This window comes from Delphinus delphis, chromosome 15 (assembly GCF_949987515.2).
Source record: "Delphinus delphis chromosome 15, mDelDel1.2, whole genome shotgun sequence".
NCBI classification, from domain to species: Eukaryota; Metazoa; Chordata; class Mammalia; order Artiodactyla; family Delphinidae; genus Delphinus; species Delphinus delphis.
Genome location: NC_082697.1, coordinates 23,937,547 through 23,959,245, shown reverse-complemented (window position 1 = coordinate 23,959,245; position 21,699 = coordinate 23,937,547). Strand labels below are relative to the sequence as shown.

At 40.9% G+C, this 21,699-nt stretch overlaps 1 protein-coding gene across 6 annotated transcripts in view; it reads right to left on the bottom strand.

Moving 5' to 3' along the window:
- Positions 1–14,802, bottom strand: part of NCOA6 (nuclear receptor coactivator 6) — a 97,251-nt gene extending 82,449 nt beyond the window's left edge. For 5 of the 6 annotated variants that reach the window (XM_060030936.1, XM_060030934.1, XM_060030933.1 and 2 more), the window contains exon 1: positions 14,642–14,802. The gene's annotated coding sequence lies outside the window, so the exon portion shown is untranslated. Of the gene's footprint in view, positions 1–14,219; positions 14,255–14,641 lie in introns of those variants that run through there. The other variant, XM_060030935.1, reaches the window with a different exon arrangement.
- Positions 14,803–21,699: the final 6,897 nt, after the last annotated feature.

The following is a 21,699-nucleotide window of genomic DNA, read 5'->3' as shown; positions in this document are numbered from 1 at the left end:
AATAAACAGGTTCATTTATATTAAAAAACAAAGAAATAAATTTCTGTCCCAGTTGCAAAAACAAGAAAAACAAAATTAAGGTTAAAAATTAACAAAACAGGGCTTCCCTGGTGGCACAGTGGTTGAGAGTCCGCCTGCCGATGCAGGGGACACGGTTTCGTGTCCCGGGTCTGGGAAGATCCCACATGCCACGGAGCGGCTGGGCCCGTGAGCCATGGCCGCTGACCCTGCGCATCCGGAGCCTGTGCTCTGCAACAGGAGGGGCCGCAACAGTGAGAGGCCCGCGTACCGCAAAAAAAAAAAAAAAAATATTAACAAAACAAAAATATAGAAAAAAATTTAGAAGAATTATTAACTTCAGTGGAATGGTGGTGAGCAAGACAGGAACCTAGAAATCATAAAGAAAAAGACTGACAGACATGATTAGATATTTAAAATAGTCTATATGTCAAAGAAACCACAAAGTCAAAAGCCAAATGAAAGGCTGGGATAATATACTTGCACAATGTGACAAAAAAGGGGTTAATACCCGAAATACACAAAAGTATCCCCAAACTGATTAAAAAGTAAAAAATTAACAACCCAAGAGAAAAATAAGTTAAAGGATTGGCAAAGATGATTTGCAGAATAGGGAATGCAAATTGGACAATGAATGTACGCAATTTATTAATGGTCAGGGAAACGAACATTAAAATAAGAAAACACTTTTCACCCAGCTGATAGGCAAAAACTAAAAAGATACCTGTTATCCAGGGCCAGTGGGAATAAGAACTGCAACCACCTTTATGGAAAATAACCTGGCAGTTCATAATATTGAAATAACCCATACTTGGGAATTTATCCTACAGAAGTAAAAGCTTCACTTCTTAAAGATATATGTATAAAAATGTCTACTGTTTGTGATGGGAAAAAAAATTGGAAACAACCTGAATGCCCACTGAGATAAATCTACATAAATGGAGTATTATGCAGCACAAAAAAATGAATTAGATATCTGTTTAATGATATGGAAGAAAACGTATGATACCCTATAAAGTAAAAAACAGAAGTTGTAGTATAATGCATATGGCATCATGAAAATCTTACAAAATAAGACAGAATATGAATCAGTATGTATATTTGTGTTTCTAAGAGCATAGAGAAAAACATGGAAGAATCACATTAGGCTAGTTGGATATGTTGGAGGATGTGAACTGGAGAGGAGGGGATGGTTGGCTTTCTCTTTGTGCACCTCAGATGAGACCCAACTTGTTCAATAAGCCTATACTGCCTTTGTGGTTTGAAAGGAAAATCCTATTTGAGCATTATTTGCAGCAGAAAATGGAATTAAAAAAATCTATAATAGGAATGACAGAAAAAAATAGCTATTTAAAATTGATAAAGAATTGGTATATAAAAGACAGCCAAATGAAACACTCAAGAGGACAAGAAACAAAAATAAATTCTGAGTGCTTCTGGGGTGGGTTTGTAAAACAACTTATGAATTCAGGATTTATCTCCATTTCAAAAAGAAAAAGAGAAATCTTTTATTCAAGACCTTTATGTTTCTCAATTTTTGCCTGCTTAGAATGCTTTTTTTAAAAAAAATTAAGTAATTTATTTATTTTTGGCTGCATTGTGTCTTCATTGCTGCACATGGGCTTTCTCTAGCTGTGGTGAGGGGGGTCTACTCTTCGTTGAGGCATGTGGGCTTCTCATTGTGGTGGCTTCTCGTTGTGGAGCATGGGCTCTAGGCGCACGTGTGTCAGTAGCTGTGGCACATGGGTTCAGCAGTTGTGGCTCTTGGGCTCTAGAGCACAGGCTCAGCAGTTGTGGCGCATGGGTTTAGTTGCTCCATGGCAATGTGGGATCTTCCCAGACCAGGGATTGAACCCATGTCCCCCGCATTGGCAGGAGGATTCTTAACCACTGCGCCACCAGGGAAGTCCCTAGAATGATTTTTAAAATAGCAAACGTGACTCATCACAAAATTCTGTCAAAGAAATGCCCTCTATTACATATTTGCAATATGTAAGGTTTATTTTTTTTTGTTAAATTACATTTGATTTTAGTTATATTTTGAAACTTGAAATTTATCTTTTATAACAACGCACCATTCTTTATTACACTGTATAAAATTTTAAAATATATAGTACAAACTTGAAAATATCAAATCTACACTGAACAAAGGGTCAAATGATATGAAAAACTGGTTCAAACAAGACTGAAAAATACTCATCATTGATAAAAATTTAAAAAAAAATTGATAGTCACAAAAGAAAAAAATGCAACTTCGCAATGGAGAGATCTGGCAGTCACAACCTTAACCCTATGATCAAAGTTATCATCAATAGTGGGACAACAAGACATTTATGCACCTCAGGATATGATGCAATGTAAAGAGTATTTATTAAATATTTTTGCCGAAATGTTTAGCTAGAATCTAATCAAGTCTTAAACCTTCCAGTTTAGGGAAATACAACAACAAAAGAACAAGTTAAGGGACTTCCCTGGTGGTCCAGTGGTCAAGACTCCGTGCTCCCAATGCAGGGGGCCTGGGTTTGATCCCTGGTCGGGGAAGTAGATCCCACATGCATGCCTCAATTAAGAGCCCGCATGTAGGGCTTCTCTGGTGGCACAGTGGTTAAGAATCCGCCTGCCAATGCAGGGGACATGGGTTCGAGCCCTGGTCCGGGAAGATCCTACATGCCGCGGAGCAACTAAGCCCGTGCGCCACATCTACTGAGCCTGAGCTCTAGAGCCCGTGAGCCACAACAATGGAACCTGCGTGCCACAACTATTGAAGCCCATGCGCCTAGAGCCCGTGCTCTGCAACAAGAGAAGCCACCACAATAGAAGCCCACGCACCACAAAGAAGAGTAGGTCCCCCTCACCGCAACTAGAGAAAAGCCCACATGCAGCAATGAAGACCCAACACAGCCAAAAATAAGATAAAATAAAAATTAAGAAAAAAAATGGAATTATTAAAAAAAAAAAGAGCCCGCATGTAAACAAAGATCCCACGTGCCGCAACGAAGACCTAACACGGCCATAAATAAATAAAGTTTTAAAAAAGAAAACAATCAGATATATCCAGGATGTGGGACATACAACAAGAAAACTGCTCGGATCTCAACAAATCAGTGCCATGGGGGGAAAAAAGGTGAGGAAGCAGACAAGAAATGAGAATTGTTCTAGGTTTAAAAAAAAAAGACTACAAAAACAGCAACATACAGATACAATGCATAGTTCTTAATTTGATTCCACTTTGAACCAGGCAGTTATGTCATTATGGAGACAACTGGAGAAACAAATATAGACTTAATGTTAGAAACATTAAGGAATGAATGATAATTTTGTTCAGTATGATAACGGTGTTGTGATAATGTAGGAAAATGTTCTTATTTGTAAGAGATACATGCTACAGTATTTAAAGGCATAATACTATGATGCCAATTTTATTTTTATTTTTTTTAATTTTTAAAAAAATTTTTTGGAGGCCACACCACACGCCATGCAGGATCCTAGCTCCCTGACCCAGGGATCGAACCCACACCCCTGGCATTGGAAGCACCAAGTCCTAACCACTGGACTGCCAGGGAAGTCCAATGTCTTTATTTTTAAAAGGCTTAACATAATAAGTATATAAGTAAGCATATGGCAACATGCTGAATAAGGGTGTTCATTGTACTATTTCTGGTAGTGTGTTTTTGGTATGTTTGGAATTTTTCATAATAAAACATTTAAAATATCAAAACTCTCACAAAACTGTGACACACCACTATTATACTAGAAGAAAAAAATTATAAAATCTAATATTAACAACTGGTAGTTGTTCTACAGAATAACAATATGGCTAAAAAGTGATATCCTTAGACCTAACTGAATTATTTTAGGGAACATACTCTAAGAAAAAAATTACGGGGGGGCGGTTATAAAAAGGTGTTACAGCAGTATAATTTAGAATTGCAAATCAAAAATAAAAACATACTGGAAATCATACAAATGCCAAATAACCAGGGAGTATTTAAACTTTATTATCTATTCATTAAAAATGTTAACTATATAGACATGTGGAAAAGTATATCAATATAAGGCCAAATGAAAGAAGACTATAAAAAACTATATGAGGGCTTCCCTGGTGGCACAGTGGTTGAGAGTCCGCCTGCCGATGCATGGGACACGGGTTCGTGCCCCGGTCCGGGAAGATCCCACATGCCGCGAAGCGGCTGGGCCCATGAGCCATGGCCGCTGGGCCTGCGCGTCCGGAGCCTGTGCTCCGCAACGGGAGAGGCCACAACAGTGAGAGGCCCGCGTAACGCAAAAAAAAAAAAAAAAAAAAAAAAAAAAACTATATGAAAAGACTGTATGCATATGATGACTAGGACGTTATGTGTTTGTCTATAATATTTAAACATAATTTTAGAAATTTCATGAAAACACATGCTCTTAGAGAAAATATAAGCAATGAAAATATAGAATCAGGAAGAAATGCCTGGGCACAAATAAGGAAAAGCACCTGAGCACTGCTGACCACAATTTGAATGAATATTGACAATTTGAATACAGTCCTATTGTGGACAAAAGTCAACATAACTATCATTTAAAAGACACAGAAAAAGAAGGTATCATTGGCTTGGATAGTACATAATCTTCCTCAATTCTTTCCATTAGTGATGTTTTAAAAAGAGATGGAAAAACTGAAAAGCGTTCAGAGAAAAATCAAGAGGTAAAAAATACGATGGAAAATAGGTGATTTTGAAGAAAGATTTGAAAGAAAATGAAGAACAACATGATTATCAATATTTAAATCCATAGAGAGGCTTTTGAATAGAATAGAGATCTTAAAAAGCAGATGTATCTCAATGCCCACAGATGACTGACCAAGAGGCTAGTAAACTCTCATTTGTTGTGGTATTTTTGTTTTTTACATATGAGGAATATCTTGACGGTCTTGGTGAAAAGTTACTGGCATAGGCAAATGAGGGAGGCTGGGTGTGTTAAATCACTGACCATCTGTTTTTCTTTAGGGTGTCTACTCATCCATGTTCATCTGATCGTAGAATCTTCCTAAAGCTTGCATTAATTATCCAAAGTCTGAATTAGTTATACACCATTTCAAAATTCTGCAGGGCTATACTGCTGCCACACACTACCCACTCAGCAGCATTCAAATATCCTAGATCTGATGTCTAGGACCCAATACAATACTCTGGTTTCATCTCCTCACAACTCCTCAATATACCAGCAAACCATATTTCTCTATCTCATTTCCTAAACATTCCTTATGCTTTCCTGTGTCCATCATTCCTCTGGTTCTTTTTTCCCTAACTCATTTCGTTGCAATTTTACTCTTCCATTTAATAAGTAAATTTAAATTTAATACTTCTGTATCATGTCACCCGTTTTAAGTTGAACTGTCTCCCCAAAAGATATTTAAAGTACTAACTCCCAGTACCACAGAATGTGACCTGATTTGGAAATAGAATCAGTACAGATGCAATTAGTTAAGATGAGGTAGACCCCCAATCCAATATGACTGGTGCCCTTATAAGAGAGAAATTTGCACACAGAGACAGAGACACAGGTAGAATGCCTGTGACAACAGAGATAGAGACTAGAGTGATGTAGTCGCAAACCAAGAATTGTCAAGAATTGATGGAAGTCTCGTGATTTCCCTGGTGGTACAGTGGTAAGGATCCGTCTGCCAATGCAGGGGACATGGGTTTGAGCCCTGGTCCAGGAAGATCCCACATGCCACAGAGCAACTAAGCCCATGAGCCACAACTACTGAGCCTGTGCGCCTAGACCCCGTGCTCTGCAACAAGAGAAGCCCTCACACCACAATGAAGAGTAGCTCCCGCTCCCTGCAACTAGAGAAAGCCTGCGCACAGCAACAAAGACCCAACACAGTCAAAAATAAATAAATAAATTTAAAAAGAATGGATGGAAGTCTCAGAGGGAACGTGGCCCTGCTGACACCTCGAATTCAGGTTCTAGCCTCAAGTACTGTGAGAGAATAAATTTTTGTTGTTTTAAGTCACCCAGTTTGTGGTAGTTTGTTATGGCAGCCCTAGGAAACTAATACACCACCTTTTCTAGAAGTCTTCCCTGATTCTCCAAGTAGAAGTGATCTCTCCTGGACTCCCACAGCACGTACTACTTCATTTAAAACACGCTTTCCCCTCTTTTTATGTTCACTTCACTTCCCCAAAGGAATTCGATTCTTGGAAGGTAGAAACTAATCAACTGTATACAGCCCTCCACAGTGGTAGGCAGTCAACATATACTGACTTTTTCTACACAGTTATTCATTCTGATTGTAATGCTTCTGAATGAGTTATCTCCACATACACTGAAAAGTTAAACATAACCTAAAAGAACTCAGATGAAGGTTCATTTTCTTTAGGAAACATCTCTAAATTCAAATGTACTTATATTAATTATATCAATATATTTCACATCGATATGTGCATGCACGTATATGTACATACTACCGACAGCTAATATCCACAATGGAAAAGAATGTTTACTTAATAAATCCACTATTTAAGGTCCATTGACTTGTCTTATTAAGTTTACTCAAATGCTGGTTTACCTAACATCTTCCTACCTTTACTGGTATTTGGTAGTTAACCAGTGTCTTTGAATTTCTCCAAATGTTTGAATTTTTAAAGTCTGTATCTTACAGAAGGGACACAGAATTACTTCCAAATAACATTTAAAATTATGGCAAGGGACTTAATCTTATGAATAATTTCCCTAAGTAAAATCCAAAACAGGAATCTGATTCACAAATTTGCAATGAGTATTTCTTCCTGTGAGAGACTGCTGCTGACTGATCTTTAGAAAATGTACATAAATGGTACTATGGAACTAATATTCAACAGGTTCAGTGTCAGTAAAGCAGCTGGTTACTGGTGACTTGTTGCCTCTTTGCGTATGGGGGGATTTGCAGCTGATTAATGCTGAACACAAAGCTAAATATCTATTTAAAGTATGAATAACCTTTGAATTTGGTGATCATTAATATTATTAAAACTGACATGGTTTTTCTCCCAGCTTTATTGAGATATAACTGACATACAATATTGTGTAGGTTTAAGGTATACAATGAGATGGATACACATATATAGAGAAGTGATTATCACAATAAGGTTAGTTAACATATCCATCACATCACATAATTACCATTTTTAGGTGTATGGTGAAAACATTTAAGATCTATTCTTTTAGCAACTTTCAAGTATATAATACAGTACTGTTAACTATAGTCACCATGCTGTACGTTACATCCCCAAAACTTACTCATATTATAACTGAAAGTTTATACCCTTTGACAAACATCTCCCCATTTCCCCCATCTCCCAGCCTCTGACAACCACCATTATTCTATACTACTCTCTGTTTCTATGAGTTTTTGGGTTTCTAACTTAGTTAATATTAACTGATTGTTAATATTCTGACACAGAATATACAATTCTTCACAAGTTAAAAAAGATGTGGTTCTGGCCTTTTGCTTTTATAGGGCCTATATATAAACATAGCTTATCACCAAATTATAAGGCTGCATTTACTACCTTCAACAAAGCCTTAGTACTCCCTTTATGTACACATCTATATATACCTCTAGTCATTTATTAATTAACTCAGCAAATGTTTACTGAGCTCCTGGGCAGCGACCTTAAGTCGTTTTTAGAACACGGTAAGGTAGAAAAAGATTAAATTTTTAGAAATAAATAAATGTGCCAGACAACACAATAAGTAGACACCAGAGCTGAAGGAAGGGAGAGACGGACAGAGAGATATAGCCCCAGCCCATAGGAACAATCTAGTGAGGAAGGAGATCGAGTAAACTAGCTCCACATCTCTCCTTTCTCCCCATGCTGCTCCTACACTCCACGACCAGGCTTACTTTCCTAATGTACAGATTTCATTATGTCACCGTATGGCCAAGAACTTTAGATGACTTCCCATTACCTAGTCAAACAATTCCAAACTTCTCAGCCTGGAACTGAAAAGGATTCAAAGCCTTCCATGTATATAGCATGCAGAGACTAAGAATACAGGCTTTGGAATTAGACTGCCTAGACCCAAATTCATTCTCTGTCAATTGTTAGTTCTATTTCTCAGTTTCTTTGTCTATAAAAAGGGGATAAAAATTGGTGCCTATCTCACAGGGTTGTTGGTGAGGATTAAATGAAATGCCACTTATGAAATTCCTGGCACATTATCTGGCAAGTAATACACATGTAAAAAATGAGAGCTACTGCTATTATTATTGCTGTTGTTCAATCTCCATTTCCAGCCTCAACTTCAACAACAGCCCTGTGACAGTCCTGATCAACAACCAAACTAGACTCTTTGCTATCTCCTAAACACCCATCTCTACACTCATGCTTTCACTCAGCCTGTAAAAATACTGTCTCATCTCTAAGTATGAAGATCCTAACCGTTTTTGGCAGTCCTGCTTAAAGGCCACCTCTGAGGTGCCATCCTCTGATACCCCAGCTCCATAACATGTTATATACACACCCCACATGAAATCCTGGGTAGATTACTCCTTGTATTCTGCAAAGTTCTAGCGCAATGTATGTGGTAGGGTTCAATAAATGTTTGACAAGTGAATAAATGCCTATATTTCCTCTCTGTCATCCAAATGCTCTCTTGGAAAATAGCTCCATATCACAAGTAAAAAGATCTCTTCTGTAGTATTTCATAAAGCTGGTCAACTAGTTTTCTCTTCTATTACCAATGTGGCAATTTCTAATACAGTACTCAGCACACAGTAGATGCCTAAATATTCAATGATTTGGATTTCATCTCATCTTTTAATTTCAATTATCAATTTATTCATTATGACCAAGAATGATTCGGCCTTAGAAACAGATTTTAGTTTTTACCTGCTCACAAACTCATTTGTTAATTTCTGGCCATCCTGACAATATCCCAGTATGTCATTTATTGGTTTAGGAGAGGTAATATTTAAAACTTTGGTAAAGTTAGAACCAGAAAATCAAATGCCCATAGGATGATAAAGTAAATGAACAAAGCAAGAGAGTAGTGAGGATTGCAAAGAACTACAGGGAGGAGTTCCATTCCAGCAGATAGTCTAAGGCAGCAGCTAAAATTAAACAGCAACTTGGAAGCATCTCCTGCAACACTTATCTGTCAGCCATTCTGTTTTGACCTGAAAACCAAATTAATTCTACAACTGTGTTGAGCATATTGAGCTTCCACTCTGTGCCTAGAAATCTGAAATGAACAATAATGCTAAACAACAGCTAACATTATTGAACATTTTCTAGATGCCACACTGTTCTACACATTACATGAATTAACTTACTCCTGACAAAAACTCTATTATTCTTATTTTAAAGATAAGGAAACTGAGGCACAAAGAGGTTATACAACTTGTCCAAGGTACACAATGAGCAAGCAGTGGAGCTGGAAACAGGACCTTAGATAGACTTCACCAAAAAAGAGCTCACAATTTGAAAATAAGTGCCATTCAATAAATGGTGCTGGGAAAATTAATTGTACTTAGGAAAAAATGAACTGACCCTACCTCACACCACACACAGGAGTCAATTCCAGATAGAGAGCTAACATAAAAGGCAAAACAGTAGAGATTCAAAAAGATAATATAAAGAATAACTTCAAAATCTTGGGGGCAGAAAAGATAGATAAATTTGACTTTATTAAAATTCAGAACGTCTTTTTTCCCATTTTATTTATTTTTGAATTTTATTTATTTTTCTTATACAGCAGGTTCTTATTAGTTATCCATTTTATACATATTAGTGTACATATGTCAATCCCAATCTCCCAATTCATCCCACCACCACTTTCCCTCCTTGGTGTCCATACGTTTGTTCTCTACATCTGTGTCTCTACTTCTTAACAAAAGACAGCTTAGAGATTTAAAAAGATTAGCAACAAATTGGGAAATGGTATCTGTAATATGTATAACCAAGGAAGGATTAATAATCAGAAAATATAAAGAAATCTTTTGAAAAAGACAACCCAATAGAAAAATGACAAAACAAGCCCCAGCAAGGTCTAAACTGTAAAAACCTGGCACTAACCACAGTTGCCACAGTGGACCCCAAAACAGTAAACCTTGGCATCACTGACCAATATAAAATACTTGGTGGGGGGCTTCCCTGGTGGCACAGTGGTTAAGAATCCACCTGCCAATGCAGGGCACATGGGTTCGAGCCCTGGTCCGGGAAGATCCCACATGCTGCGGAGCAACTAAGCCCGTGCGCCACAACTACTGAGCCTGCGCTCTAGAGCCCGCGAGCCACAACTACTAAGCCCACGTGCCACAACTACTGAAGCCCGCATGCCTAGAGCCCGTGCTCCACAACGAGAAGCCACCGCAATGAGAAGCCCGTGCACCGCGATGAAGAGTAGTCCCCACTCGCTGCAACTAGAGAAAGCCCGTGCGAAGCAACGAAGACCCAATGTAGCCAAAAATATATAAATAAAATAAATTAAAAAATAATAATAAATGTAAATATTTAAATAAATAAATAAATAAAAATAAAATACTCAGGGTTCTACGTCATGCTGCAGATATGCAGAGCATGGGGAACCCAGCCAGAAAGACAGTGTCAAGATGGTTTTTCTTCTCATGTAGGAATTGGATGGTAAATCAGAAGTTTAATGTCCCACATTCAGACACACAGATCAGGAACTGGCAAACATCTTTGGTAAATGGCCAGAAAGTAAATATTTTTCAGTTTTGTGAGCTATATATTCTCTCTCACAACTACTCAAACTCTACCATTGGTACTGTGAAAGCAGCCAAAGACAATATGTAAATCAGTGTGCCTGTGTTGAAATAAAACTTTATTTACATAAATAAGTGGTGGAACAGATTTGACCTATGGGCCATAGTTTGCCAACCCCTGACATTGATAGCTATGATTTTCCTATACTCTAGGAATACTTTCCCAGTCTTTCACTGTTGACACATATGATTTCCTCAAGCAATAAATGACATCACACTTGACAGCTTTGCAATGGTTTCCAAAAGTCTATTATTCTACCAAAAACCATCTTCTCCCTTATTATCTATGACAATTCTTACTCACTTTCCTTTCACCCTTTTTTTTAACCTATTTGACAGCCACCACCCCAAACTAGGAATCTAAAAAACTCCCCCTCTCTCTCATCACTCACAATGTAATTATATAAATACCTGAAAATTCTAACTCTGTTCAATGCTCACAGCTTCTGCCTTGGTTCAGGCCCTCATTCCCTCATTCCTTCTTCCCTGATCTCCCAGTCTACCCTACCTGCAAAACACATCCATTTACCTCCTAAAAATTAAACCTCATCGTAACTCCCATCGTAACTCTGCTTCTTGAAAGCCTTGAATACCTCTCTAAAAGCTAAGGATTCAGTCCAAATTCCTTAGCAAGGTCTTCCACAACCAGGTTCCAAACAACCTTCCCAGTCTCATCTCCAACCACTCTTTCACACACACACTATACTCCAACCACATTAAATTACATTTCCTGAAAATGCATGCCCTTACCTGAAAGCTCTTCTTTCCAATTCTGCATCCGGCAAACTCCTCTACCCTTCACAACACATCTCAAGTCTCACTAGTTTACAAAGCCATTACTGATTCCTAGAGGAAAGACATGCCTACCTGTGTCCTCAGAACCTATGATAACTCTCCTTTGGCATTTAACATCCTGAACTGCCACTGTTGACTTGTTCACTTCTCTCATGGGACTGAATATCCAAACTGAAAAGACCCTGCCCTGCCTTAAAGACCTTTGACTCCTCAGAGTCTAGCACAATGGTTGACATAATAGATATCTTGGCACATAGTAAATGTCTGTTGAATGGAAGACATCCTTTGTGGTTCCTTAACCTGGGGTTCATAGATGGGAGTCCACAGACAGAATTCAGGGGCGGGTGGGGAGGGGGTCTGTGAACTTGGATGGGAAAAAAAATTACCTCTTTATTTTCACTAACCTCTAACTGAAAGTTACCATTTTCTTCAAATATGAATGTAGGCAATAAACCATTCTGGTATTAGCAGTATCTGTGCTTCTGCCACAGTAATCACAGGTATCTTTATATCATATTACAGTTATTGCAGATGTCTTAAAGAATTATTTATGTTCATCTGATATAATTATCAGACCCACCACTAGATCTGATTTCTTAATTTGCTGATAAAGAAGTATATCTAGGGCTTCCCTGGTGGCGCAGTGGTTGAGAGTCCGCCTGCTGATGCAGGGGACGCGGGTTCGTGCCCCTGTCCGGGAAGATCCCACATGCCACGGAGCGGCTAGGCCCGTGAGCCATGGCCGTTGAGCCTGCGCGTCCGGAGCCTGTGCTCCGCAACGGGAGAGGCCCAACAGTGAGAGGCTCACATACCGCAAAAAAAGAAGCCTATCTATATTACTATATCACAATTTGTATATTGTGTTAACTGCATTTCAATATAATTGGTTTCTCTATAACCCAATGTATTTTGTTTTATGCAATTAAAAATATTATTCTGAGAGGGATTCATGAGCTTCGCTAGATGCTAAAGGGGCCCATGGTACAGACAAGATTAGGCCTTCCTGCATTAGAAAGACCCAAAACAAATGAATTGTGTTGCTGTATAAGGGTATTGAACATATATTGAAAATCTTATTGCTATGAACATCCTCATAACCTTTTTGTTGAAAGTCTTTTTTGATTATATGGGAGCCCTGGGACTACTATATCATGACTGAGAACTCTCTCATGGCCATGGGGACTTTGAACTCTTCACTATCATGATCAAACTTCAATTAAAGTTTGATCATGATAGGGACTTCTCTGGTGGAGCAGTGGTTAAGAATCCGCCTGCCAATGCAGGGGACACAGGTTTGAGCCCTGGTCCGGGAAGATTCCACATGCCACGGAGCAACTAAACCCGTGTGCTACAACTACTGAGCCTGCGCTCTAGAGCCCACGAGCCACAACTACTGAGCCCGCGCGCCTAGAGCCAGTGCTCCGCAACAAAAGAAGCCACTGCAGTGAGAAGCCCATGCACTGCAAGGAAGAGTAGCCCCCACTCTCCGCAACTAAAGCCCGCACAACGAAGACCCAATGCAGCCAAAAATAAATAAATTAATTAATTAAAAAAAAAGTTTGGTCATGACAGAGATCCTGGGTCTTTACCCTTGCTCACTGTTATTTTTTAAGGCTTTTTGTGTCCCTTTGCTGTACAGCAAACACCTAGAAGAGAAGAAGCATCTCTTAAAACTTTACAAAGTTAGAAGTCAAAAGGATCCTGAAGATAACTTCTTTGCACCAATGGAAGTGAACTAGAAATGATCAAACAGATGGTTACCTATAGTTTTCCTGTATCCCCCTCAGTTTCTGTACTGACAAACTCACCATAAAAATAAAATAAATTACTTAATACTTCTTTGCTATACGCTGCCATACTTGACTTCTTAACACTTTTCTCCCACCTGGCAAATTCCTCTAAGGTGTGGTGGTGAATGAGGAGGCAACAGGCCTGAATTCCAGTACTACTTCTGCCATTTACTGGTAAGATCTTGAGAAGTCAACTTTACCTTTTTGGGTCTCAGCGAAAATCACTTACATGATCTGAAATCAATCGTTACATGATCCAAGGACTTTGTAGTTTTTACACATTCACTCCTTTACCATTCTCACCAGCTTCGATAATGCCTTTCTGATGACCTCCCCAGGTGACACTGCTCTTAAAAAACAGTGGGCTGTCCCCTTCCTGGGAAGACACCTTGGGTCACCGCCCACAAATAGCCCGGTCCCTCCTTTTAAAGACACAAACTCCCTAAGTTGATGGAGGCTCTCTCTCATCTTGCACACCAGTTCCACTCTGCATCCCTTTTGCTGGCCAGCTCCTGCACCCAAACCTCAATCCCCCTTCTCTTCTTCATCAAAGCCTTACTTTTTTCTTTTGCTCTCGCCAATAAGGAGTGGAGGATCCTGGGGACATATATGTCCTCAGTCCCTTGGAAGTTACACGGACTTGCCCCGCGACTCTGCGGACTACCCCAATCTGATACCCGCCTCAGTACCGAAAGGGCCCCCAATTCTAATCAACCCTTTCACCACCCCCCGCAAAGAACTGTCCCAGCCCTGACAGCCTTAACTCAAATCCCACGCCCCTCCGCACCCTGCCAGCCTGGGGTCCCACGGCCTAACCCAGCTCCAGGTCCTGCACCCCTAACCCCACGGATCCTGACCCCGGTTCCTTTTGGACCCAACGCTCCTTCTCCGCGACCCCGGCCACGACCACACGTCCGGCTCCCGCCAGTTCTTCGGACCTGGAGCGCCATCCTGTGCAGACCTTGACTGGCTCAGCACTCCCTCAGCGCCCCAGACACCGTGCCCCGCACCCTCCCCAACCCTGCCGGACCCACAACTCTCCCCAGCGCCCGCGCTCGCAGGCCCCGGGCCCGCTCCCCAACATGGCGACGGGGACACGAGCGCGGCGGGCGGGGCGGCTCCGGGCCGGGCCCGCACAGGGGCCGTGCTCCACGGCCCGCCGGCGCCATTTTCCCGCGCCGGGCCCGGGCGGCGCCTCCTTCCCGCTGAGCCAGCCGGGCCGGCACCGCAGACGCCCAGCGGGCCCACCCCTTACGGGCCCGCGTCGCCGTCACCTCACCTGAGCGCGGCCCCAGCCCTCCCGGGCGGGCCTCGGAGCACCGGCCCGGGCCGTGCGTGCCCGCGGCCCTCCGTGTGTCCGTCTGTCCGTCCTCGCGTGCGCCCGTCTGTCCGGCCGTCGGCACCCGGCCGCCCGCAGCCCGACCCGGCTGGGCCTCAGGGAGCCGGCGGGGAGGGGGATGGGCCGGACCGGGCCGGGGAGGGAGGGGGAGGGAGGGAGAGAGGGAGGGAGCGCGGGAGAGGGCGGGGCCGACAGGGGCGGGGCCGTGGTCACGTGACCAAACGTCTCCGGGAACGCGGGGCCGCGCGGGGCCGCGCGGGCCAGATCGTGCGCCAGCTCGCATGGGTGCAGAGCTCACAGGCGGGATTCAATGGGTTTGTCTGTCTCCTGGAGCTGTAATATCGCCAGTGGCTGCTACCCCCACTTTGGAGTCGCTGCACAGCCCTATAGGAGCTCTCTAGCTGAGTGTCCTTGGGCAAGTCAACTCTCCAAGCCTCGGTTTATGCACCTGAGATATGGAGGTAATAATAGTCTTTGCAAAGAGGAAATGAGGGAAAGCATGGAAAGCAGTTGGCAGAGTGCCTGACACGTAGTATTTAACGACCTTAATGGTGATAAAGATAACCTTTAGCCTTTATTATTTGCTTATAAGTCCCTCTCTACTTTTTCCCGTCACTGTCACCCTAGAAAGCTCGTGGGTACAGGGGAGTGTGGCCCCCCTCCCCTTTCCCCAAATATCAAGAGGCCTCCCCAGCACTGGGCTTGATGTCTGTCATACAGGCCTGGATTCAGATTTGGCTTTCACACTTGATGGTTGTGCGATTTTCTTTGCCTCAACCTCAGCTTTCTCATCTGTAAAATGGCAGTTAAGGGTATATTACAAGCATCATGTTAGATAGATGAGCAGGTGGATTGTTAGCTGATTACACAGCTCAGACATATTGGTCTCATCTAAGAAAAAGAGTTAGGAGTCCTTTCATTCCACAAATATTTATTGAGTACACACTATGTGCTTCGACTGGTGCAGTAGCCATCTAAGGCCTTTCCACATTCTCCCTGGCTCCCCTCCAATCTGTTCTCCACCCTGCTATCAGAATAATGTTTCTAAGTCAGAAATCTGATCATGTCTCTCCCCTACTTAAAACTGTTTGATGACTCACATTGCTCTTAAGTTAAAGGCCAAATAGATGTCTCACTGTTGCCCTTCCCACATCTCCAGACTTATCTCAGGGCCCTCTTCCCCGCTCTCTGGACTGTAACTACATTGATCTTCACATATTGTACTTCCTTCCTTCTCAGGGCCCTTGCACATGCTGATCCTTCCTCCTGAAATGCTTCCCCAACCACCACCTTAGATAATTTATCAGCCTTCAGATCCCAGCTCAAATATCACTACCCCAAGGACATCTTCCCTGAGGACTCCCCAGGCAGGTTCTTACTTGTCCTCAATAGGACTCACTAGGTTATTGCCTGTCTTCACCATGAGGATGTGGACTCCATTAGGAGGGAAACGTTATTGAATTTGCTTACCCCCGTTTCCTCAGCACATAGCACAGGGTCTGGCACAGAGGAGATGCTCAGTAAATATTTGTTACTTTGCTGGGCCCAAAAGGGCAGAGAAAAATAAAGAGAACCACAGGTGGCCAAAAGGAGGCACCTCAGGCACTTGAGCCCATGAAATAAACATCAAAAGGATTTACAAGAGCCTGGAAAAAATTTTTTAAGCTTTTTCTTTTAACTTTTAAAAAGTGAGGTATAATTTACATACATGAAAATGCAAACCTCTTAAGTGTATACCTAATAAATTTTTACCTACGTTCCTGTGTTACTACCACAGCAGCAGCTGTGGAAAACAGTTTGACGTTTCCTCAAAAAGTTAAGTATAGAATTACCATCTGATCCAGAAATCCTGCTTCTGGATATTTACCCCAAAAAAGCAGAAGCAGGGACTTAAACAGATATTTGTACACCCATGTTCATAGCAGCATTATTCACTATAGCCAAAAGGTGGAAGCAGCCCACGTGTCTATCAAATGAATAGATAAATAAAATGTGGCATACACATACAATGGAATATTATTAAGCTTTAAAAAGGAAGGAAATTTTGGCATGTGCTGTAACATGGGTGAACCCTGAAGACATTATGCTTAGTGAAATAAGCCAGTCACAAAAGGACAACTACAATATTATATGAGTCCTCTTACATGAGGTTCCTAGAGTAGTCAACTTCATAGGGACAGAGTGGAATACTGATTGCCAACAGCTGGAGAGAGGGGGTAATGGAGAGTTACTCTTTAATGGGTACAGAGTTTCAGTAGGGAAAGATAAAAAACGTTCTGGAAATGGATGGTGGTGATGATTGCACAGAGCTATACACTGAAAAAATAGTTAAATGGCAAAATTTGTGTTATATATTTTTTAATCACAATTTTAAAAAATATGCCAGGGCCTAAGCCAATATCCTCATTTTTTTTGCCTTATTATTCATGTCCTTAAACCAAAGGAGGTTTTCCTGATATTAGCAAGGATGTAGGGAGCTAGCAGCCAGGGGCCCAGTCGGGCACCTAAACATCCCATAGGTGAAAATAGGAGGAGCATAGGTAACATAGATATTTGTTGCCACATGAAGGCAGCAAAGGAACAGAAACAGGCCACTAGGTAGAAACAGAAATGGCACTAGGTAGAGCACAGTGATTACAAGATTGGGCTCTGAAGTCAAAATCCTCAAGTTCTGAGACCTTGAGCAAATCCAAAGTTCTCGTCATACAAATGAGGGAACTTGGACCAAAAGGAAGAAAAATGACTCATCCTATAGTGTCCAAAGTATTTTTTCCTTTATTTTGTTTGTTTGTAAATCCTTACATGGTTTTTATTTTGTTTTGTGTTCCCAACAGACTATAAGCTCCCCAAAGAAAGTATTTTAGTAATATCATCACCTGTAATATAACTTAACTTTTTTGTGCTGCAGTTGCCTCATCTGCAAGGTGTGGATAAGGGTACCTTACAGATGAGGATTAGAAGATTAAATGAATTAGTAGTGGATTAAATGAATTAGTAGTGGATTAAATGAATTAGTAGATATAAAATGTTTAGAAGAGTGCCTAGCACTTATGATAGCCTCAACAAGCAGCAGGCTAATAGAGGCCTCTGAAGAGGTTACCAGGCTATTTCACAAAATGTTTTGAGCAAGAGAAGCAGTCCTAAGACATCAAGGACTATTCTGGATTCAGATATAGATAAAGAAAAAGCAAATCAATTATTCTTTGATGTGAACAATTTGATTGGCATTTATTGAACTTCTATCTTTATATGTTTGTCCAATGGGCTTAAGCTTTGCAGTGATAAGATTGATAGTGAATACTTAAAACCATGTTTTTAAGAACAACATCAAACAGGAAAAAAATGAAGAAAGAATAAAATCACTTAGAGAGCATAACATTCTACTGTCTGTGGGATTCATCACAACAGTGCCAAATGACAAGGCTATCACATTTGGTTAGGCGAATGGTGTCTTGCAGGAGGACATCACTTGTAAATGGGTGCCACTCACTGGTAGACATTGTAATGTGTAACTTTATTATGGTAATTTACCAGTAGATGGCAGTAAAGTGCCTTGTTGTTACAAAATCAGCTCAACAATTTTCAGACAATAGGAAAAAGATTGCTCTTAGGAAGAAAAGATGGAAAAATAGAAATAGAGTGGTAACTACACAATTGAAAAAAATGGAATAGTATCAAGAAATGACCACAAAAAAAGGAGAAGTATTCTTAGGACTTAAAAACCTGATCTCAGGGCTTCCCTGGTGGTGCAGTGGTTAAGAATCCACCTGCCAATTCAGGGGACATGGGTTCAAGCCCTGGCCCAGGAAGATCCCTCATGCTGCGGAGCAACTAAGCCCGTGCACCACAACTACTGAGCCTGTGCTCTAGAGCCCGCGTGCCACAACTACTGAAGCCCACGTGCCTAGAGCCCGTTCTCCGCAATAAGAGAAGCCACTGCAATGAGAAGCCCGCACAATGCAACGAAGAGTAGCCCCCATTCGCCGCAACCAGAGAAAGCCCGTGCACAGCAACGAAGACCCAACGCAGCCAAAAATAAAAAACAAACAAACAAAAAAACCTGATTTCAAAAATATTCTGAAATTTTAAAACTTTTTATTAGAGTATAACATAACGACGTGAAAATACACAATTCATAAGTGTAAATCCTGAAGAATTTTCACAAAATGAACACACATGTCCAAACATCCAAATCAAGAAATAGAACATTACCAGCCCCACAAAACCCCTTTGTTCTCCCTTTCCAGTTATTACCCACACCCCTGAAAGTAAATAATATTCTGACGTCTAACTTCATAGATTAGGCTCATTGGGTGTTAAACTTTATATAAACGGAAGCATACAAAATGTGCTCTTTTGAGTCTGGCTTCTTTTGCTCAATTTTGTGTTTTTGAGATTCATCTATATTGTTGCATGTAGTTGTAGTTTGTTCCTTTTCATTGCTTCATATGGTTCATTATCTGAATTTGTCACAATTTATCCATTCTACTGATGATGAGCATTTCAGTTTCCACTTTAGGTCTTTTTAAAAAATTTTGGCTGTGCTGGGTCTTCATTGCCTGGGCTCTTTGTTTCAGGCTTCTCTCTAGTTGTGGCACGTGGGCTTCTCCAGTTGTGGTGCACAGGAACCAGAGCACATGGAGTTCAGTAGTTGCAGTGCATGGGCTTCTCTCTAGTTGCCACGTGTGGGTTTAGTTGCCCTATGGCACGCGGGATCTTAGTTCCCTGACCAGGGATTGAACCCACGTCCCCTGCATTGGAAGATGGATTCTTAACAATTGGACCACCAGGGAAGTCCCTAGTTCTATTTTTTTTTTTTTTTTTTTTTGTGGTACACGGGCCTCTCACTGTTGTGGCCTCTCCCGTTGTGGAGCACAGGCTCCAGATGCGCAGGCCCAGTGGCTGTGGCTCACGGGCCTAGCCGCTCTGCGGCATGTGGGATCTTCCCGGACTGGGGCACGAACCCGTGTCCCCTGCATCGGCAGGCGGACTCTCAACCACTGCGCCACCAGGGAAGCCCTATTTATATATTTAAAAAGTAAAATGACCCCCAAGATACCCATGTAACCCCCAAAAGCCTGCTGCGTGGAAGGTCCTATAACATCACTTGAAAGACAGCATAGGAGAGTTGGTATGACCACAGGTGTTACTCAAGCACCTAAAGATATCAGGCAAGGATATTCAAAGTTACATTGGAAACCACCCAAATATCCATCAATAGGAAACTGGTTAAACTGTTTAATGACCTATGGATGCATTGTTATAAATAATTAGGTAAATCCATGTATCTTGATATTGACATGGAAAAATGTCCATGTTATACTGGTAAGTAAAAAAAAAAAAGGATGTTGTAGACACTGTGACCAATATAATCCCATTTTTACTTTTAAATAGAATGATAATATATATCTACAGAAAAAAGTAGTTGGAGGAATACATACTAAATTATTGTCCATGAGATTTTTTGAAAAGTTGAGATTTTGAAGGCATGGATCATCTCTATTATATACTTATGAAATGTCTGATATTTGAATGATGGTTACATCTGTAATCAGGTAAAGTAATAGTTTTTTTTTCAAAGAAGAAAGGGACATGATCTTTGGAGTCAAACAGAGTGCTTTTATATCATGGATCTACCAACTATCAGCTGGGTGACCTTGGACAAGTTACTTCATGTCTCTGAACCACAATTTCCACATCCATAAAATGGAGAAATTAATATCAGCCTCATAAGAATGTTGTACCTACCTCATCAGTTTCATCACATACCATCATTCTCTTAGTATGCTCTAGAATAGGGGTTGGCAAACTAGTGCCCTTAAGCCAAATTGGACCCTGTTTTTGTAAAATAAAGTTTTATGGGAATACAGCCACAGCCATCTGGTTACATGTCTATGCCTGCTTTTGCACTACAACAGCAAAGTTGAGTAGTTACTACAAGGACCATATGGCTTGAAAGACTGAAATATTCATATCTGGCCCTTTGCAGAAAAAGTCTGTTGACTGACCCCTGCTCTAGGAAGAATACACTGGCATTCTTTCTCCTCTTCACCATGGGACCTTTACACACACTGTTCCCTTTGCCTAAAATGACACTCCCACACCCCACATCTAATCCTTTTCTGTCAGTATTACTCATCTCTTCATTACCTTGGGGAAACCTTTGCTGATCCCACCCCACAACTGAACTAGATTACCTTTCCTGTTATACATTCTCATAGCATTCCTCATAGAGTTTATCATGATGGCAATTACCCTAATTATCTGTGCCCTTATTTATTTAATGTTTGACTCCCTATAGACTGCAAATCCATAAAAAAAAAACTGTCTGTCTTTTTCAATCCTGAATCTCCAGTGCCTAACAAAGTACCTGTAATATAATGGATAGGTACATTCATGCATGAACGATATAATTTGTAAAAGGTAGTTATTGTCTGATATATACTGTATAAAGTATACTTTATAACAAATATTTTACCTAGTAGATGTGCAAATGGTTAAGAGCATAGATTAGGGGTTCAACATCCTGAGATTGAATCCCAATTCTTCCACTTAATACATGAGGAACATTAGACAAGCTCCTTAATCTTTTTTGCCAGTGTCCCATCTGTAAAATGGGAATAATATTAGTACCAACCTCATAAAGTGTGTAATGAAGATTTATAATGTAATTAATATTATCTACATAAAGCATTTAGCATAGAGCCTGGTACACATTAAGTGTTCAATAGATTCTATCTATAATTATAATTATTTTTATTAGTGCAAGTCTTTGATGGATAGCAGATATTGTTACAACCCCCACAAAGTTGACTCCAGCTTGCCCTGGAGTCAGGGCTACTGCGACAAGGTGAGCCAAGGTCTCCTCTCTCACTCCCACTCCCAACACAGCCAAACATAAATCAGGTCAGAGCCATGGTTAAGCAATATTCTTTCTTTAATTCCCCTTTGCAAATGGAAGCCCCTGAGCTGGTCCCCACCCCCACCCCTACCCCACA